This window comes from Bubalus kerabau, chromosome 7 (genome assembly GCF_029407905.1).
Source record: "Bubalus kerabau isolate K-KA32 ecotype Philippines breed swamp buffalo chromosome 7, PCC_UOA_SB_1v2, whole genome shotgun sequence".
Taxonomy (NCBI): Eukaryota; Metazoa; Chordata; class Mammalia; order Artiodactyla; family Bovidae; genus Bubalus; species Bubalus kerabau.
Window position 1 is genome coordinate 65205605 of NC_073630.1, and position 18774 is coordinate 65224378.

General features: G+C 41.4%; 1 long non-coding RNA gene across 2 annotated transcripts in view; it reads left to right on the forward strand.

The window, feature by feature from the left end:
* Positions 1 to 18774, forward strand: part of LOC129657812 (uncharacterized) — a 96528-nt gene that overhangs the window by 21224 nt on the left and 56530 nt on the right. The gene's annotated exons all lie outside the window — the stretch shown is intronic.

Below are 18774 nucleotides of genomic sequence, written 5' to 3' on the forward strand. Positions count from 1 at the left end.
AGAGTGGGCATCCTTGTCTTGTTCCTGACTTTAGGGGAAATGCTTTCAATTTTTCACCATTGAGGATAATGTTTGCTGTGGGTTTATCATATATGGCCTTTATTATGTTGAGGTATGTTCTTTATATTCCTGCTTTCTGGAGGGTTTTTATCATAAATGAATGCTGACTTTTGTCAAGGACTTTCTCTGCATCTATTGAGATAATCCTATGGTTTTTATCTTTCAATTTGTTAATGTGGTGTATCACATTGATTGATTTGTGAATATTGAAGAATCCTTGCATCCCTGGGATAAAGCCCACTTGGCCATGATGTATGATCTTTTGAATATGTTGTTGGATTCTGTTTGCTAGAATTTTATTAAAGAGTTTTGCATCTATGTTCATCAGTGATATTGACCTGTAGTTTTCTTTTTTTTGTGGCATCTTTGTCTGGTATTAGGGTGATGGTGGCCTCATAGAATGAGTTTGGAAGTTTACCTTCCTCTGCAATTTTCTGGAAGAGTTTGAGTAGGATAGGTGTTGGCTCTTCTCTAAATTTTTGGTAGAATTCAGCTGTGAATCCATCTAGTCCTGGGCTTTTGTTTGTTGGAATATTTCTGATTACAGTTTTGATTTCTATGCTTGTGATGGGTCTGTTAAGATTTTCTGTTTCTTCCTGGTTCAGTTTTGGAAAGTTATTCTTTTCTAGGAATTTGTCCATTTCTTCCAAGTTGTCCATTTAACTGGCATATCATTGCTGATAGTAGTCTCTTATGATCCTTTGTATTTCTGTGTTGTCTGTTGTGATTTCTCCATTTTCAGTTCTAATTTTGTTGCTTTGATTCTTCAGCCTTTGTTTCTTGATGAGTCTGGCTAATAGTTTGTCAATTTTATTTATCTTCTCAAAGAAGCAGCTTTTAGCTTTGTTGATTTTGGCTATGGTCTCCTTTGTTTCTTTTGCATTTATTTCTGCCCTAATTTTTATGATTTCTTTCCTTCTACTAACCCTGGGGTGCTTCATTTCTTCTTTTTCTAGTTGCTTTAGGTGTAGAGTTAGGTTATTTATTTGATTTCTCTCCTGTTTCTTCAGGTAGGCTTGTATTGTTATGAACCTTCCCCTTAGCATTGCTTTTACTGAATCCCATAGGTTTTGGGTTGTTGTGTTTTCATTATCATTCATTTCTATGCATATTTTATTTCTTCTGTGATTTGTTGGTTATTCAGAAGTGCGTTGTTTAGCCTCCATATGTTTGTATTTTTAATAGTTTTTGTTTTTCCTGTAGTTGACATCTAATCTTACTGCATTGTGATCAGAAAAGATGCTTGAAATGATTTCAATTTTTTTGAGTTTACCAAGGCTAGATTTATGGCCAGATGTGATCTATCCTGGAGAAGGTTCCATGTGCACTTGAGGAAAAGGTGAAATTAATTGTTTTAGGGTGAAATGTCCTATAGAAATCAGTTAGGTCTAACTGGTCCATTGTATCATTTAACGTTTGTGTTTCCTTGCTAATTTTCTGTTTAGTTGATCTATCCATAGGTGTGAGTGGGGTATTAAAGTCTCCCACTATTATTGTGTTACTGCTAATTTCCCCTTTCATACTTGTAAGCATTTGCCTTACATATTGTGGTGTTCCTATGTTGGGTGCATATATATTTATAATTGATATATCTTCTTCTTTGATTGATCCTTTGATCATTATATAGTGTCCTTCTTTGTCTTTTTTCACGTCCTTTATTTCAAAGTCTATTTTGTCTGATATGAGTATTGCAACTCCTGCTTTCTTTTTGTCTCCATTTGCATCAAATATCTTTTTCCAGCCCTTCACTTTCAGTCTGTATGTTTCCCTAGGTTTGAGGTGGGTCTTTTGTAGACAGCATATATAGGGGTCTTGTTTTTTTTTATCTATTCAGCCGGTCTTTGTCTTTTGGTTGGGGCATTCAACCCATTTACATTTAAGGTAATTATTAATAAGTATGATCCCATTGCCATTTACTTTGTTGTTTTGGGTTTGAGTTTATAAACCTTTTCTGTGTTTCCTGTCTAGAGAAGGTCCTTTAGCATTTGTTGAAGAGCTGGTTTGGTGGTGCTGAATTCTCTCACATTTGCTTGTCTGTAAAGCTTTTGATTTCTCCTTCATATTTGAATGAGATCCTTGCTGGGTACAGTAATTTGGGTTATAGGTTTTCCTCTTTCATCACTTTAAGTATGTCCTGCCATTCCCTTCTGGCCTGAAGAGTCTCTATTGAAAGATGAGCTGTTATCCTTATGGGGATCCCCTTGTGAGTTAGGATCCCCTTGTGAGTTATTTGTTGTTTTTCCCTTGCTGCTTTTAATATTTGTTCTTTGTGTTTGATCTTCATTAGTTTGATTAATATGTGTCTTGGGGTGTTTTGCCTTGGGTTTATCCTGTTTGAGACTCTGGGTTTCATGGACTTGAGTGGCTATTTCCTTCCCCGTTTAAGGGAAATCTTCAACTATTATCTCCTCAAGTATTTTCTCATCGCCTTTCTTTTTGTCTTCTTCTGGGACTCCTATGATTTGGATATTGGGGCATTTAACTTTGTCCCAGAGGTCTCTGAGGTTGTCTTCATTTCTTTTCATTCTTTTTTCTCTTTTTCTCTCTGCTTCATTTATTTCCACCATTCTATCTTCCACCTCACTTATCCTATCTTCTGCCTCAGTTATTCTACTGTTGGTTCCCTCCAGAGTGTTTTTGATCTGTTATTGCATTATTCATTATTGATTGACTCTTTTTTATTTCTTCTAGGTCCTTGTTAAACATTTCTTGCATCTTCTCAATCCTTGTCTCCAGACTATTTATCTGTAACTCCATTTTGTTTTCAAGATTTTGGATCATTTTTACTATCATTATTCTGAATTCTTTTTTAGGTAGACTCCCTAACTCCTCCTTTTTTGTTTGGTTTGGTGGGCTTTTATCATGTTCCTTTACCTGCTGAATATTTCTCTGCCTTTTTATCTTGTTTAGGTTGCTGTGTTTGGGGTGGCCTTTCTGTATGCTGGAAGTTTGTGGTTTCTCTTTATTGTGGAGGTTCCTCCCTGTGGGTGGGGTTGGATGAATAGCTTGTCAAGGTTTCCTGGTTAGGGAAGCTTGCATTGGTGTTCTGGTGGGTGGAGCTGGATCTCTTCTCTCTGGAGTGCAACGAAGTGTCCAGTAGTGAGTTTTGAGGTGTCTGTGGGTTTGGTGTGACTTTTGGCCACCTGTATTTTTGTGCCCAGTGTTATGTTCCTGCATAGTTGGAGAATTTGCTTCGTATGCCTTGCTCTGAAACTTGTTGGCTCTTGGGTGGAGCTTGGTTTCAATGTAGGTATGGAGGCTTTTGGATGAGCTCTTGTCAATTAATGTTCCCTGGAGTCAGGAGTTTCCTGGGTGTGTAGTGGGAGCACCATCTCTCAGGTGTGCCATGTGTCTCTTTTGGGGGAGCTGATCCCTGGCTGCGACCCTCCTGGCGGATGTCAACCATCCAGGATCCCAGGAAGACTTGGTTAGCAACTGGGAGCCTGCTTGCAGTTTGGTAGAGTATGCCATCTCTGGGGCTGAGTTTGCCCTTAGCCTTCTGGCTCTGGCTGTTGCCTGCCTGCCTCCCTGCCTCTGGTGGGGGATGGGCTGGTCTGCTGCCAGCTAGCTCTCCTCTCACATTTGCTCAGTCCTGTGTTCTGTGAGTGGGCCTGGCAGTGCCTTAGGTTAGAGCTTTTCGTGGGAAAGTTCTCTCTCTCTCCTCTTTTTTTTCTCTCTCTGGCTATCCCACAGTTTGGGTTGCTATCTCTCCTTAGCTCCTTCAGGTTGCCCTCAGGGCATTCAGGCCTGGTCCTTACCTAAGCAATGCAGCCCGCGCCTCCATGTTTAGCCCCTGCTTGCTGGTGGCGGATGCGAGTGTTTGGGCTACTTCTCCACTGAGAGTTGCTGTTAGACATGTAATCTGTGGGTTTTATTTATTTATTTATTTTTCCTCCCAATTATGTTGCCCTCTGAGATTCCAAAACTCCCCACAGACCCACCGGTGAGAGGGTTTCCTGGTGTTTGGAAACTTCTCCTCTTTTATGACTCTGTCCCCAGGACGGGTCTCCATCCCTAACTCTTTTGTCTCTCTTTTTATCTTTTATATTTTGTCCTATCTCCTTTCAAGGACAATGGGCTGCCTTTCTGGGTGCCTGGTGTCCTCTGCCAGTGTTCAGAAGTTGTTTTGCAGAATTTGCTCAGCGTTCAAATGATCTTTCAATGAATTTGTGGGGGAGAAAGTGGTTCCTCCACCATCTTAGGACCGCCCCTCCTCTTTCACCTTTATCAAGAGACTCTTTAGTTCCTCTTTGCTTTCTGCCATTAGGGTGGTGTCATCTGCATTTCTGAGGTTATTGATATTTCTCTTGGCAATCTTGATTCCAGCTTGTGCTTCATCCAGCCCAGCATTTCACATAATGTAGTCTGCATATAAATTAAATAAGCAGCTTGACAATATACAGCCTTGATGTACTCCTTGCCTAATTTTCAGCCAGTCTGTTATTCCATGTCTGGTTCTAATTTTGCTTCTTGACCTGCATACTTGTTTCTCAGGAGGCAGGTAAGGTGGTCTGGTATTCCCATCTCTTGAAGAATTTTCCACAGTTTGTTGTGATTCATACAGTTAAAGACTTTGGTGTAGTCAAGAAAGCAGAGGTAGATGTTTCTCTAGAATTGCCTTGATTTTTCTATGATCCAACAGATGTTGGCAATATGATCTCTGATTCCTCTGCCTTTTCTAAATCCAGCTTGAACATCTGGAACTTCTCAGTTCATGTACTGTTAAAGCCTGTCTTGAAGAATTTTGAGCATTATCCTGCTAGCATGTGAAATAAGTGCAGTTGTGCGGCAGTTTGAACATTCTTTGGCATTGCCCTTCTTTGGGATTGGAATGAAAACTGACCTTTTCCAGTCCTGTGGCCACTGCTGAGTTTTCTAAATTTGCTGGCTATTGAATGCAGCACTTTAACAGCGTCATATTTTAGGATTTGAAATAGCTCATTTGGAATTCTATCACTTCCACTAGCTTTGTTGGTAGTAATGCTTCCTAAGGAGTGACTTCACATTCCAGGATGTCTGGCTCTAAGTGAGTTATCACACCACCATAGTTGTCTGGGTCATTAAGACTTTTTGGTATAGTTCTGTGTATTCTTTTTTTTCTTTTTTTTTTTTTAGTTCTGTGTATTCTTGCCACCTATTCTTAATATCTTCTGCTTCTGTTAGGTCCATACCATTTCTGTCTTTTATTGTGCCCATCTTTACATGAACTGTTCACTTAGTATCTCTAATTTTCTGGAAGAGAACTCTAGTCTTTCCCATTCTATTTTTTTCCCTCTATTCCTTTGCATTGTTCACTTAAGAAGACTTTCTCATCTCTTCTTGCTGTTCTCTCAAACTCTTTGTTCAGACTGGTATATCTTTCCTTTTCTCCTTTACCTTTCACATAAAACTATAATGTTAAGCATTAACAGATCCAGTTTAGATTGGATTATTTTAAAAGTAGCTTGATGGTTAATTTTTTGTGTCAACTGGATTGTGCCATGATACCCAAATACTTGCTCAAATACCAGTCTAGATGTCTCTTTGAAGATATTTTAGAAATATGATAAACATTTAAATTAGTAGGACTTCCCTGGTGGGACAGTGGATTGGAATCTCCCTACCAGTGCAAGGGACACAGGTTTGATCCCTCGTCCTGGAGGCATTCCACGTGCCTTGGAGCAACTGAGCCTGTGCGCCACAAGCACTGAAGCCCACGGCTTTAGGGCCCACAAGCCCTATAGCCTGTGCTCCACAACAAGAGAAGCCACTGCAGTGAGAAGCTCATGCACCGCCGTGAAGAGTAGCCCCCACTCACTGCAGCGAAAGAAAGCCCACGCGCAGCAATGAAGACCCAGCACAACCAAAAATAAAAGAAAAATACATGGTATCACTCATTAGTTTAAAAAAGTTTACATTAATAGATGTCACATAAAGCAAATCCAGAGAAGGCAATGGCAACCCACTCCAGTGTTCTTGCCTGGAGAATCCCAGGGACGGGGGAGCCTGGTGGGCTGCCATCTATGGGGTCGCACAGAGTCAGACACAGCTGAAGCGACTTAGCAGCAACAGCAGGAGCACAGCAAATCATCCTTAATGTAGGTGGGCCTTATCTAATCAGTTGAAAGCCTTAGGAGAAGAAAGATTGAGGTCTCATGGGAAAGAGGGAATCCTGCCTCCAAAATCTTCAGACTCAATCTGAAACATCAACCCTCCCATATGTCTCCAGCCTGCTGGCCCATCCTGTAGCTTTCAAGATTTTGAATTTGCCAGCCCTATAACAGCTTAAGCCAATTTCTTAACCAACCCCCCACCCCTGCCTCATATACATATATGTATATACACACACATTCACACACCCTAACTAAGTCAAGTAGAAATTACTAAACACCTCCGCCGCTACAGATTTTCAATATATCTCCTAAGGTGTGACTAGCTTTGCCTGTTGCTAACTCCTGTAGGATTTACCAAGATGAGTTTGCTACAAAGAGAAGAGGCAGACTCTGGAGGCAGACTGCTTCAAGTAGGTTTCAGCCTTCAGCTCCACCACTTACTTGCTCTGTGACTTGACAGCTTATTTACTCTCCCTGTACCTCAGTTTTTTCATTTGTAGAATGGGACAGATGTTTGGATAAACCTTGTAAGGTTCTGTGAAGATTAACTGAGATAATAGATGTCAAGCATTTAGAATAGGTTCTGATATGTAGCAACTTTTCAATGTTGTTGTTCAGTCACCCAGTCGTGTCCGACTCATTGCAACCCTGTGGATTGCAGGATGCCACGCCTCCCTGTCCCTCACCATCTCCCTAAGTTTGCCCAAGTTCGTGTTCATTGCATCAGTGATGCTGTCCAGCCATCTCATCCTCTGATGCCCTCTTCTCCTTCTGCCCTTGATCTTTCCCAGCATCAGGAACTTTTCCAAAGAGTTGTCTGTTCACATCAGATGACCAAAATACTGGAGCTTCAGCATCAGTCCTTCCAGTGAATATTTAGTGTTGATCTCCCTTAAGATTGACTGGTTTGATCTCCTTGCTGTCCAAGGGACTTTTAAGAATCTCTTCCAGCACCACAGTTTGAAGACGTCAATTCTTTGCTGTTCTACTTTCTTTACAGTCCAGCTCTTATAAAAGGCCAACTTCCCAGTAAGTCTTGAACTTACAGGTTGGCTGTAGTTCCATATCTGAAGCCTACAGAATGTGTACTGTATGCTGCATAACATCTCTGGTAATCAAATACAGTCATATTTCTACAGTGAAATCCACTAAGAGGAGTAAATAAAGACCATAACCTCCTACTCGTTCAGGTCAGTTTTTGCTACCAAATCAGTTTGGGAAAAAATTCATTTTCAGAGCTCTGGATTTTGGAATTGTGGCTAAGGAATTGCAGATTCACATCACACAATAATGTTTTGAAGATCCTGAAAAACAATTGACTTGCCAGATGAGCTTAATATTTTCTGCTTGAACACTGGAGTACATCTATTAGAAAAATGATTTTTGTTTAGGCATAATTGATAAAGAGCCATATTTTAGACTCAACTTGGCACTGATATGAGATGCTTCTGGAGATCTCTCCTGGTTTCCCAGGCAAAAGCTGTGCCTTCAGTATAAAGAGAATGCTTGTCTTCGTGCTGAGCTGTTTGTCACAGCAGAGGATGTCCTTTCACTTCACACCAAGTCCTCCCTGTTTCTTACACAGGCTGCTAGACTGAGAGACCAGACTGGCCAGGCACTGGGAGGAAGCCAGGCTCTTGGTGGGATGTGGGGTATTAGAATCATACTCCTTTATCTATTCAACATATATATTTTTGAGTACTTGTTCTGTGCTAGACATTAGAAGCTCTATCTATGCAGCATTTTATGTTTAGCAAGTGCTTCCACATTCATTGTCTCTTTAGTAATCTGATAAGGGGGCTAGAGTAAATGAGATTATCCTTGTTTTATTGGTGAAGAAGCAGAGTCTTAGACCATTTGTGTCACTTTAAGGTACAGTTGTAGCTGATCTTAGACACAAATCTGGCTCTTTTTTTCTTCATGTGCTTTGTGAAAATAGGGGTGAATATATATTTTTAAACTCCAAAAGAGTAAAATGTTTAGCAGCCGTTGGTGCCAACAGTCACAATAGGATCTAAATTGCTTTGGCAAAACATTTCATGGAACCTGTTTCAGCTTTAGGTAAATAATCAAATATTTCATATTATATGGGGTTACCCTGTGCTAAGCATGGTGGGGTAGAGACCATGGGGTCACAAGGAGTCAGACACAACTTAGTGACTGAATACACACACAGCCTGTGCTTTGGATGCTATTGCTGTACCACCCAGATCCGCCCTTCAGGACTAAAAGGCTCAGCCCCTTAGCTCCTGGGAAGGTTGTTGGCCTCTCTGTGGGAATTGCCATCAGGTGGAAAGGGAGTCCCACTCCCGCTTTGGGGGCAGCCCGCCTCCCCTGATGCTGATATAGAGGCCCGGCCCCGCTTCCCCTGACTACCTGACTGGACACACAGCTCTGAGGTCCATTCCTGCTCTAGACTTGCTGTGGCATTGGCTGAGACCTTGCTGTGCCTGCACCGTCACCCAATTCCTCCCCTGTCCAATCCTCCTTCCCCTCCTTCCTTCCACAGGGGTTGAGCCAAAGAGTGTTCACCTAAATAAACCCCACACCTAAATCATCCTGTCAGAATCTACTTCCTGGGGAACCCAACTGCAGAACCAGGCCTCAGTGGGAAGTGGGAAAAAAAAAATAGTTTCCAGGTCCTTATTGTATGAGAGAAGACCCACTTCTGAGATTTCCTGTCCTTGTTCATTAAAGGAAAGAAATGACCCTCTTGGAATTTACCATCTCTTTTGGTGGAACTAGACACTCTGCTGTTTGTTGTTTCCTTTTATTTACCAACTTTCATTCTAGTTTTAATTTATCTCAAAATACAAATAGCCAAGCCTACTTGAATTCATTTCACCATCGAAATTTTTGTGAAACAGAAAATTACACAAGGAACTTAAAGGACAGGGCATTCGTTGAAACAGGAAGCACAGAACATTACAGGAGACTGGAGTACTTTTGGTAATAATGCATGGGGTTGAAATGATGCAAAAGGGATATCATTTAAGCATATAAAGTGAACAAAGGACAATTCCATGTTAATGATTCCAGGCATCAGTTCTTAAGAAATGAAAACGGTGGGCATCAGAATCAGATCACCCTGACACATGTGGCATCTTAGATCCATCACTCCACTTGCATTTGGCAACCTGGTTTGATTCTGTGCCAGAGCATGAGTTAGTTTTTATCTCAACAATCCTTCCTCTCCTTTGAGGGCAAAAAGTAGGCCCATTTTATAATATACCACAAACTATCTCAGGGTAAGAGCTATTTTAGGGAAGGAGCATTTTCACAAACAAATTGGCAACTCAATTTGCACTGGAGTTTCCAGGTTAAAACAGTTGCATTTATTGGAGAAAAAGAAGAGGAGGCAGGGCTGTTATTGTGATTGTTTTTTCTAATATTTCCTGTCAAGCTACTGCTTTGGGATAACAAAATGATTTCACTATGGAAAATATGCAAAGAAAAGAAACTGGGGCTGTTTGATTGGCTAATAATGAACATAAAGGACTTCATGCTTGTTGAATGGCAGATTGAAATCCAGTGTGTATTCATGCAGATCTTATGGGGGTGGTATTGGATTGGACCACAAATTAGTGCTGGCATTAATGAGATGGAAGCCATAAAATACAGAGAGTTCCAATAACCAGGATCTCTGATAAGACCCAGTTGAAAGCACCCGGACCTTTCAGACAGGTCCTCTGTGAGAGCAGAGCAATAAACAACAGAGACAATCAAAATGGGGGAAAACTGGGGATTACATAACGGACTGAAGTGGTGTTAGACATCTTGGTTAAAAGGACACAGCACAGCTGAATGACAAACATAGCCTTGCCTAGAATAATGATTTTTAGAAACAGACACTGTTTAGGTGCTGCTCAAATGATCAGGAGAAAAAGGTTATGCACCTTCATTTTAGGGAAATGAGTCTAACTGGGAACTTCTCCGTGATAATACCCCTACTGCCACTATTGCTACTACTGCCTAGACACCTTATATGTGATATGTGTTGTGATTTCCTGTTTACCTCACCCTTGACATTTGTTATCCTGTTTAATCTTCACAATATTTTCATGTTAATAGTTGAATCCATATCTGCACACCCAGTTAGTGTTTGAATCCCATGACTGCAGGAACTCGATCTTACTCATTTTATGAAATTCTTCCTCTTTCCATTTAATTGTTCACGTACAAGTAATTTGTCTCAAAGAACACTGCCAGGTGGAAAATCTCTCTTTGCCAGCATTTTTGGGATTATCTGGCATAAAGAACAAATACTGCTATGGCAAAATTATATGATTAAATTAAGTTGATAAATGAGCAGGAAATACCATGTCACATTAACACAGGTGGCTTGAATTTGCACATGGAATTCTTGGATGAGCCAGTCTGCAAAACTCATCCACAGCCACTGTCACTGTGTTCTCTTTCTCAAGGACACTAACAAGGTCTCGGCGAACATGTGTACATCTTCACTCAGCCTCCTGGTGTCCTAGAACTCCATCAGTAAGTTTTCAGGAATTCTTCTCAGTTTTGTCTCAGGTGGACCAGATGGGACCTCTCCTGTTGGTGCCACCCATGCCTGTGTGTTGCTCATCGTCCAGTGTTTTATTTCCTGCTCCTCTGGGGAAGCCCTGGGTAATGAAGAAGCTATGGCCTGTCCAGCATGCTTTTTGTTTGAGGCATACGCAGTGGTTGCTGTGATGCTCCGGAAGCAGGATTGGGAGGGACAATTTGTCTCATTTCCATGATGGTTGCCATCTCGGTTTTGTTCTTCCATATCATTTCCTCGTAAAACTTGAGAGTTATTTAAATGCCTATAGGTCCTTCAAGGGTATCATTGGGTACACTGTCCTTTAACTTGCCTTTTTTGTAGTCTGTCCTTGTTATTATAATTTGATACCTTTGTGTCCAGCACAAGGCCTGACATACAATGTATGTTTATTTAGTAAACATTGAAATGAATGGAACAACTACTCTGTGAAATAGAGGCCCTTCCATAGTCATTAGACATATGAGGAACAATTAAGCCAAAAGACGTATATCAACAATCTTAGATAAAAATTTACAGCTAGGAAAACCCTTAGAAATCAATTAAACCTCTCCACCTCATCTCCACTATTTGTATTGATTAGAAAATTTAATTAAAAGGAAGTTGACTTTTCCAGTATCTAGTAGTTAGAGGGTAGATTAGTAAAGTCTAGAATCCTGAGCCATGATCAGTGTCTATCTCCCCCCACGTCTTTCTCAAGGGTAAAGACTGTAGATGTAGAGAGGTTTCTGTGTGCAACGTATCAATCTTATTTCAACATCTTTCTGCCAGTCATGGCATACCAATGGATTTTTAGTCCTTGATGACTGCTTGTCTTTCTAATCAGAGAATTTAAGAAATGTCGAGGAAGGAGAGGCTGGAAGCCTTCCTGAACTGGGTGGTTCAGAATCATTGACTCTAAAGGTCAGAAGAGGTTTTACAGTTTCCTCAGGCCAGTCATACTGTGAAGTTTGAATCTCCATGTATGACGTTTTGATAAGTGGTCATCAGATGCTATTGGAATATCATGGCCTCTCTTTGGGCAGAGCTGGCTCAATATTTGACTGAAATTCATCTTCCTGAAGCCTTTACTTGAGTTACAAGTCCACCACTATAGAGACTCAGAACAACTAAATTTTTGGCCCCCATCGCTATTCTGATTTGGTTTTCCATGATGTTTCTCCTACATGAACAATTTTTTTCTAGTAGTGTTTCTGAGGCTTTTGAACTCTGAGGCAGATACAGAAAATGATACTTGCATGACATCCTGGGGTGAACCTGAAGTGAATTAAGGATGTCTGTCTGGAGATTAATGAAAAACTCATTATATTTTCTTTTTAGTAGTATATAATTATGATAAGAAAATAAATATAAAATATTAGGCAGGAGATTAAATATTGAATTTGTATAAAGCTTCCAAATAAAATCTTTTTGAAGCTTTGACAGTGAAACTTAGCTTGATTCCATGAATATAACCTGTGATATCAGGTTTGACATTTGAAATGGCTACATATAATTCCTGATCAAGACTTGTTAATGCTGGTTTCTTCAAATTCTTGGTAGCCATAATGGACAAGAAACAATGATTTAAAATATAATACCATTTTTTTACAACCTTCAAAATGTATGACAGTTGCAGATATAATTAAAGACTTTCATAGTTCTTTCTTTACTTTCATTGACAAACCCAATGTGTAAATTTCTAATGTTGGTGAGAAAAGACTTCTAATCCAGTTGAACAGTTTTTTCTATTAAGTGTTTCAAAATATGCTGAAGCTCTATTTTGCAGAATGCAGGTGCATTGTTAGAGCAGCTACCCAGTGGTACCAATGCCTCCCGGAGGGGTATGTGAGCTCCACAGGGAGAGAAGTAGCTGTTGTATGTGAAGAAAGGTTCTGAACAGCCCCGGAAACACATCCACTGGGGCACCTATCAGCTTCCTTCCCCAACCCCCTGTCTCCAACTGGCAGCACCTAGGGTCAGACACATGCTCTTTGGGCATCTGGAATATGAACTACCTCAATATCAAGTTCCTCAGTCCCACTTTCAGGATGGGCAACAGTGTGCTCTGATTCTGGCTGCCAAGGTGGATGTCTCAGGTGGACAGCACCTTGTTTATGCTCAGTATATCCAGGCTGAGAATCAGGGCCACGAGTCATTTTTTGCCCTTGTGCCACAATCACTAAAGCCTGTGCTCCAGAGCACATGCTCTGCTACAAGAGCATGCTCAGTCACTTCAGTTGTGTCTGACTCTTTGTGACCTTAGGGACTGTTGCCCACCAGGCTCCTCTGTCCATGGGATTCTCCAGGCAAGAATACTGAAGTGGGTTGCTGTGCCGTCCTCCAGGGGATCTTCTTGACCTAGGGATTGAATCGGCATCTCCTATGTTTCCTGAATTGCAGGCCAGTTCTTTACCACTAGAACCACGTGGGTAGACCCTGCAACAAGAGAAGCTACTGTAATGAGAAGCCTGCACAGAGAGAGTAGCCTCCACTCACCACAACTAGAGAAAAGCCTGCACGCAGCAAGGAAGACCCAGCACAGCCTAAAATAGTTACTTTTTGTGCTTTCCTCCAGGGAATCATGAAAGGCATCCTCAGACCCACTGTGCTTGAATAATGCAGAGCCCCTACTAGGGTTGCCTTGGCCACACCTGGCTGGTATAGAGTCTTCAGCGGTTCCAAATCATGCTCAAGGACTGAACAATTCATCTCCAGGCACAGCTGTACACGATTCAGAGCACAGGAATGCCAAGGCACACAGCTTGGGAAGATAGGCTTTCAGTCATTGTTTCCATGATGTGGATTCAAGTTCATTCATCACCGTGGCCTCTTTCTGATGATCATGTCTGATTGATCTCCATCTTTTTCACAGCATGTTGCCCAGACCTAAACTCCAGGAGTAGTCTAATCAGCAAATGTATATATGTGAATATATACATTCACATCATTATGAAACTATCACCACCATCCATCTCAAGAACATTTTTCATCTTCCCAAACAGAAACTCTGTACCTATTAGACAATAACTCTCCAGTCCCCTTTGTTCCTCATTCCTGACAACCACCATTTTGACTTCTGTTTTCATGATTTAACTATTTTGACCTACAATATTTATCCTTTGAGACCGACTTGTTAGCATAATGTTTTCAAAGTCTGTTAATGTTAGAGCATGTTTCAGAATTTTCTCCCTTTTTAAGGTTGAAAAATGTTCCATTGTATGTTTATACCATGCTGTGTTTACCCATTCATACATGGCTGGGTTGCTCCCCACCTTTTGACTATTGTGAATAATGCTGCTAAGAACATGAGTGTACAAATATCCACTTGGGTCCTGGCTTTCAGTTATTTTGCTATAGACCTAGAAGTGGAATTCTTAAATTATATGTTAATTCTGTGTTTGATTTTTTGGGGGAGCCATATTCTGTTTTCCTGGTGGCTCAGTTGGTAAAGAATCTGCCTGCAATGCAGGAGACCCAGGTTCAGTCTCTGGGTGGGGAAGATCCCCTGGAGAAGGAAATGGTAACCCATTCCAGTATTCTTACTTGGAGAATCCACATGGACAGAGGAGCCTGGCAGGGTGAAGGCCATGAAGTTGCAAAGGGTCGGACATGACTTAGCGACTAAACCATCACCATACTTTTTTCCACAATGGCTGCACCCTTTTATATTTCCACCAATAATGCACAAGGGTTACCAATTTCTCTACAACCTTGCCAACACCTTTTAGATTCTATTTTTCTACTTTTGTGATTGCTTTTAAATAGCAGTCATCCTAATGGGTGTGAAGTGGTATCTCACTGAGGTTTTGATTTTAATTTCCCTAATGGTTGGTGACATTGAGCATCATTTCATATGCTTATAGGTCATTTATTCTCCAATACCCATTTTTGATTGTTTATTGGAAGCACATGCTCCCCCTCAACTTTAACATTTCATAAATTCATACTAGGCAAGTCACAACATAATATAGTGGTAATTTCCTTTATATTTTCACGATATGTTCATACCCTCCTAATCACATTTCTGGACCATCTTACTTGTTACTTGTGAGTTACTTGTGATAAATGGCCAAGCTCAATTACTAGATGTTGATTTTTTTTACCTTTAGTTTCAGAGGGTGCTTTTTCATCTACCATGTTGCCATAGTCTGATGAGCAAGAAAGCTTTTGGTAGAGATTACAGCAATGTGGAAGTAGACCCTATGTGTTGAATGAACTCATGATGCTTTCCCAAAAGAAATTTAATGAGTATATCTTGAACAGCCCCTGACAATGTTGACCACTTTATTCTTTTTTGAAACTTTTTTCTCCTTTGGTTGTCCTGACACCATTCTCTCTGGCTCCCATCCTACCTCATTCCTCCTAAGCCTCCTTCTTTCCTCATTCTTTGTCTCCTGTTCTTCTGCATCAATTGAATTGGTTGGATGACATTACCGATTCAATGGACATGAACTTGGGCAAACTCAGGGAGATGGTGAGGGACAGGGAGGCCTGGCGTGCTGCAGTCCATGGGGTTGCAGAGCCAGATGATTTGGGGACTGAATGCCAACAGCAACAATGGCAATTGTCTCCTGTTCTTCTACATCCAGTCTTGTTCCCATCAAATCCATTCCTTAAATTCTTTCAATCAGGACTGATTTTTCTCATAACACAATCTTATCATCTCACTCTCCTGCCCAAAACACCTTGAAAACAAAAAAGTGAAAATGTTTGTCACTTGGTCGTGTCTGCCTCTTTGCAACCACATGGACTGTGGCCTGCCAGGCTCCTGTGTCCATGGGATTTTCCAGGCAAGAATACTGAAGTGGGTTGCCATTCCCTTCACCAGGGGATCTTCCTGAACCAGGGACCGAACCCTGGGTCTCTTGCATTTCAGGCAGACTACCATCTGAGCCACCAGGGAAGGCCCAGAACATCTTAGTGGCTCCCTATTGCCTACTGATTGTCTTTAAGCTCGGCACAGAATGTCTCCAGGATCTGGCTCCTGGCCCTGTTGCCTCCGTCTTTGGCTGCTTCCTCACTGAGCCGCACATTTCTGAGCAGATGCCTTCAGTCCTCTGAACACAGCATCCAGTTACACAAGTCTGTGTCTTTGCCCACACTCCTTCTTATTCATAAAACGTGTTCTTTCCCTTTGTCCCGTGACCACAGCCCATCCCTTGAGACTCACCAGGTGGCTTCTGCCCGTTGCCTTCCCTGACCTCAGGTTTCCCAGGATCACCCCCGCGGACCATCCCCTCAATTGTGCTACTGTAATTTGCACACCATCGCAGGCAGTACAGGTCTCCAATCAATAAAACAGAAATCGCTGACAACATTTTTGATGGACGTTTTTCCAACATTGAAAATAATATAAAATTGTAAGGTCCAATTCTCACTGGCAGTCCTATCACAGTACCATTTTTTTTTTTTCAGATTGCTTTGTAATCATCTTTTAAAATGTCTGCCTTCTGACTAATGTGAAATATGGGGAAGGTCTTCTTTGCCTTTTGCAGCACTTGGCATGACAACTGATAGCTAGCATTTATTGAGCACCATCTGTATGCCAAGCACTACTTTAGGGGTGGGGGAAATCACAAGGAACAAAATTCCTGCCCTCCCTGAAGGGAGCCTGTGAGCTGCCCATAATTTTCCAGTCTCTTTCCAAACCAAAGGCTGATGTTATTCACTGAGTTTTCTGTGATTAGTAATATAAAGGGGGGAAAAATCACTCAGAGAGAAAATATGAACTGTCAGATGAGAATGAAATTATAAGTGGTAAGAGGAGAATTAAATTAAGAGCAGTAAGCATCATGGATTTATAAAAACAAGTCATGTCAGACAAACTTAATTGCTTTTCCTGATAGAATTACCAAATTAGGGGATGGCAGTGTACAATATCCTGAGAGCAGTTTCCTTCAACAACCAGGTAATGAATATTATTTTTGAAGTTAGCAGAGCCCTTTGAAATAGTATCTGTTGAAATTGTACAAAATGAATTCAAATTGACTTTGATGCGAGTCTGGTTCTCTGACTTGACGGTAGGTTAAAGAGGAGAAGAGCTAAGGCAACTGCAAGCAGTGTGGTGCTCGGCTGAGAGAGATTGCCGAGCAGGAGCTCGGGGGGTTTTATTCAGATGGGTTTATTATGATCATTGTCAGGGTCAAAGTAGGATTTTATGGCATTTAAACAACAATGAAAGAAAATCATAGGACTTTGGGGAAATCATTGCATGGAGCACAGAAATGAGATGGTTTGATGCCATCATTATAATGGTATGGCCTTTGGAGTGCTGGGCTTCCCTGATAGCTCAGTTGGTAAAGAATCTGCCTACAATGCAGGAGACCCTGGTTCAATTCCTGGGTTGGGAAGATCCTCTGGAGAAGGGATAGGCTACCCACTCCAGTATTCTTGGGCTTCCTTGTGGCTCAGCTGGTAAAGAATCCACTGGGTTCGATCCCTGGGTTGGGAAGATCCCCTGGAGAAGGGAAAAGCTACCCATTCCCATATTCTAGCCTGGAGAATTCCACAAACTGAATAGCCCACGGGATTGCAAAGAGTCGGACACAACTGAGCAACCTTCATTTTCACTTTGGAGTGATAATATCTAATATTTTGTGTGGTGCTTTAAAACCTTGCTACTCAAAGTGTGGTGTGCAGACAGCAGGAGCCTGGGGAGCATCTGGGAGTTTGTGAGAAATGGGGACTCTCAGTTCCCACCCCAGTGAAGCTGAATCTGCATTTTCACAAGATCCTCACGTGATTCATTTATGCATTAGGTTTTAAGAAGCACTGCTAGGTTTATTTCATATGCTACTATATGTCTTGATGTGTAGACCCTTCTCAGAGGTACAAGGTGTTAGGTCAGTCTATTATATTTAACCAGTATTAAGCCCTAGTCTCAATAATTTCACTGTTTCCCCCTTTTACTTTCCTTAAAGTCAAGAATATGAAGCTGATGAAGTTGCATCTGTGGTGAAGTTATTTCAGCTCAGTGGGTCATACCATCTTCTTTTGTAAAGGGGGACTAACAACCGGTGCCTCCTCACCGCATTTTCATGTGCATCACATGTTCATCATCTGCTCGTGTCCTTTAACGTCACTGAGAAATGTATTATTGTTCCCATTTCACAGATGGGGACATTAATGTTTGGAGTGCTAATGTAATTGACTTAAATTCATGGTTTCAGTAAATGGCAGAGCCAGGATTTAAACCTAGGTTCTGTCTGACTCCCAGAGCCTTACGATTTCACATCTAGATGTTACGGGAGTTCTAATATAGCAATATGTGAAAAGAATTTCAGAAGCTGGGACCAAGAAGGGGATTCAGTTAAAAAATATTTACTGAGCACCTATGATGTTGTAGGAACTACTGAGAGTATTCATTAGGGAATAGAACGAGGGCCCTGCCTTTGTGAGGTTCAGAGATGGGAAAATGTGTGTGTGCTTTGCAGTGCTGAGAGGGTGAGGCTATTGCTTCCAAACTTGCACCATGTGTTGCATATAATGCAGATGTCAAAGATGCTGGAAAATGGCTCCAAGTGTAAGGTCAACTGGATGATCAGTAGACATGAGAGTATGGAAAAATAAGTTAAAATATGTAACATACTATTCAGCAATTAATGACAAACTTTTAGCCAAACATTTTGCCAAACATTTAGAATTTATTCCAACCTTCAGTTCAGTTCAGTTCAGTCACTCAGTCATGTCCGACTCTTCGTGACCCCATGAATCACAGCACGCCAGGCCTCCCTGTCCATCACCAACTCCCGAAACTCACATGCATCAAGTCAGTGATGCCATCCAGCCATCTCATCCTCTGTCATCCCCTTCTCCTCCTACCCCCAATCCCTCCCAGCATCAGGGTCTTTTCCAATGAGTCAACTCTTCACATGAGGTGGCCAAAGTATTGGAGTTTCAGCCTCAGCATCAGTCTTTGCAGTGAACACCCAGGACTGGTCTCCTTTAGGATGGGCTGGTTGGATCTCCTTGCAGTCCAAGGGACTCTCAAGAGTCTTCTCCAGCACCACAGTTCAAAAGAATCAGTTCTTCGGTGCTCAGCTTTCTTCACAGTCCATCTCTCACATCCATACATGACCACTGGAAAAACCATAGCCTTGA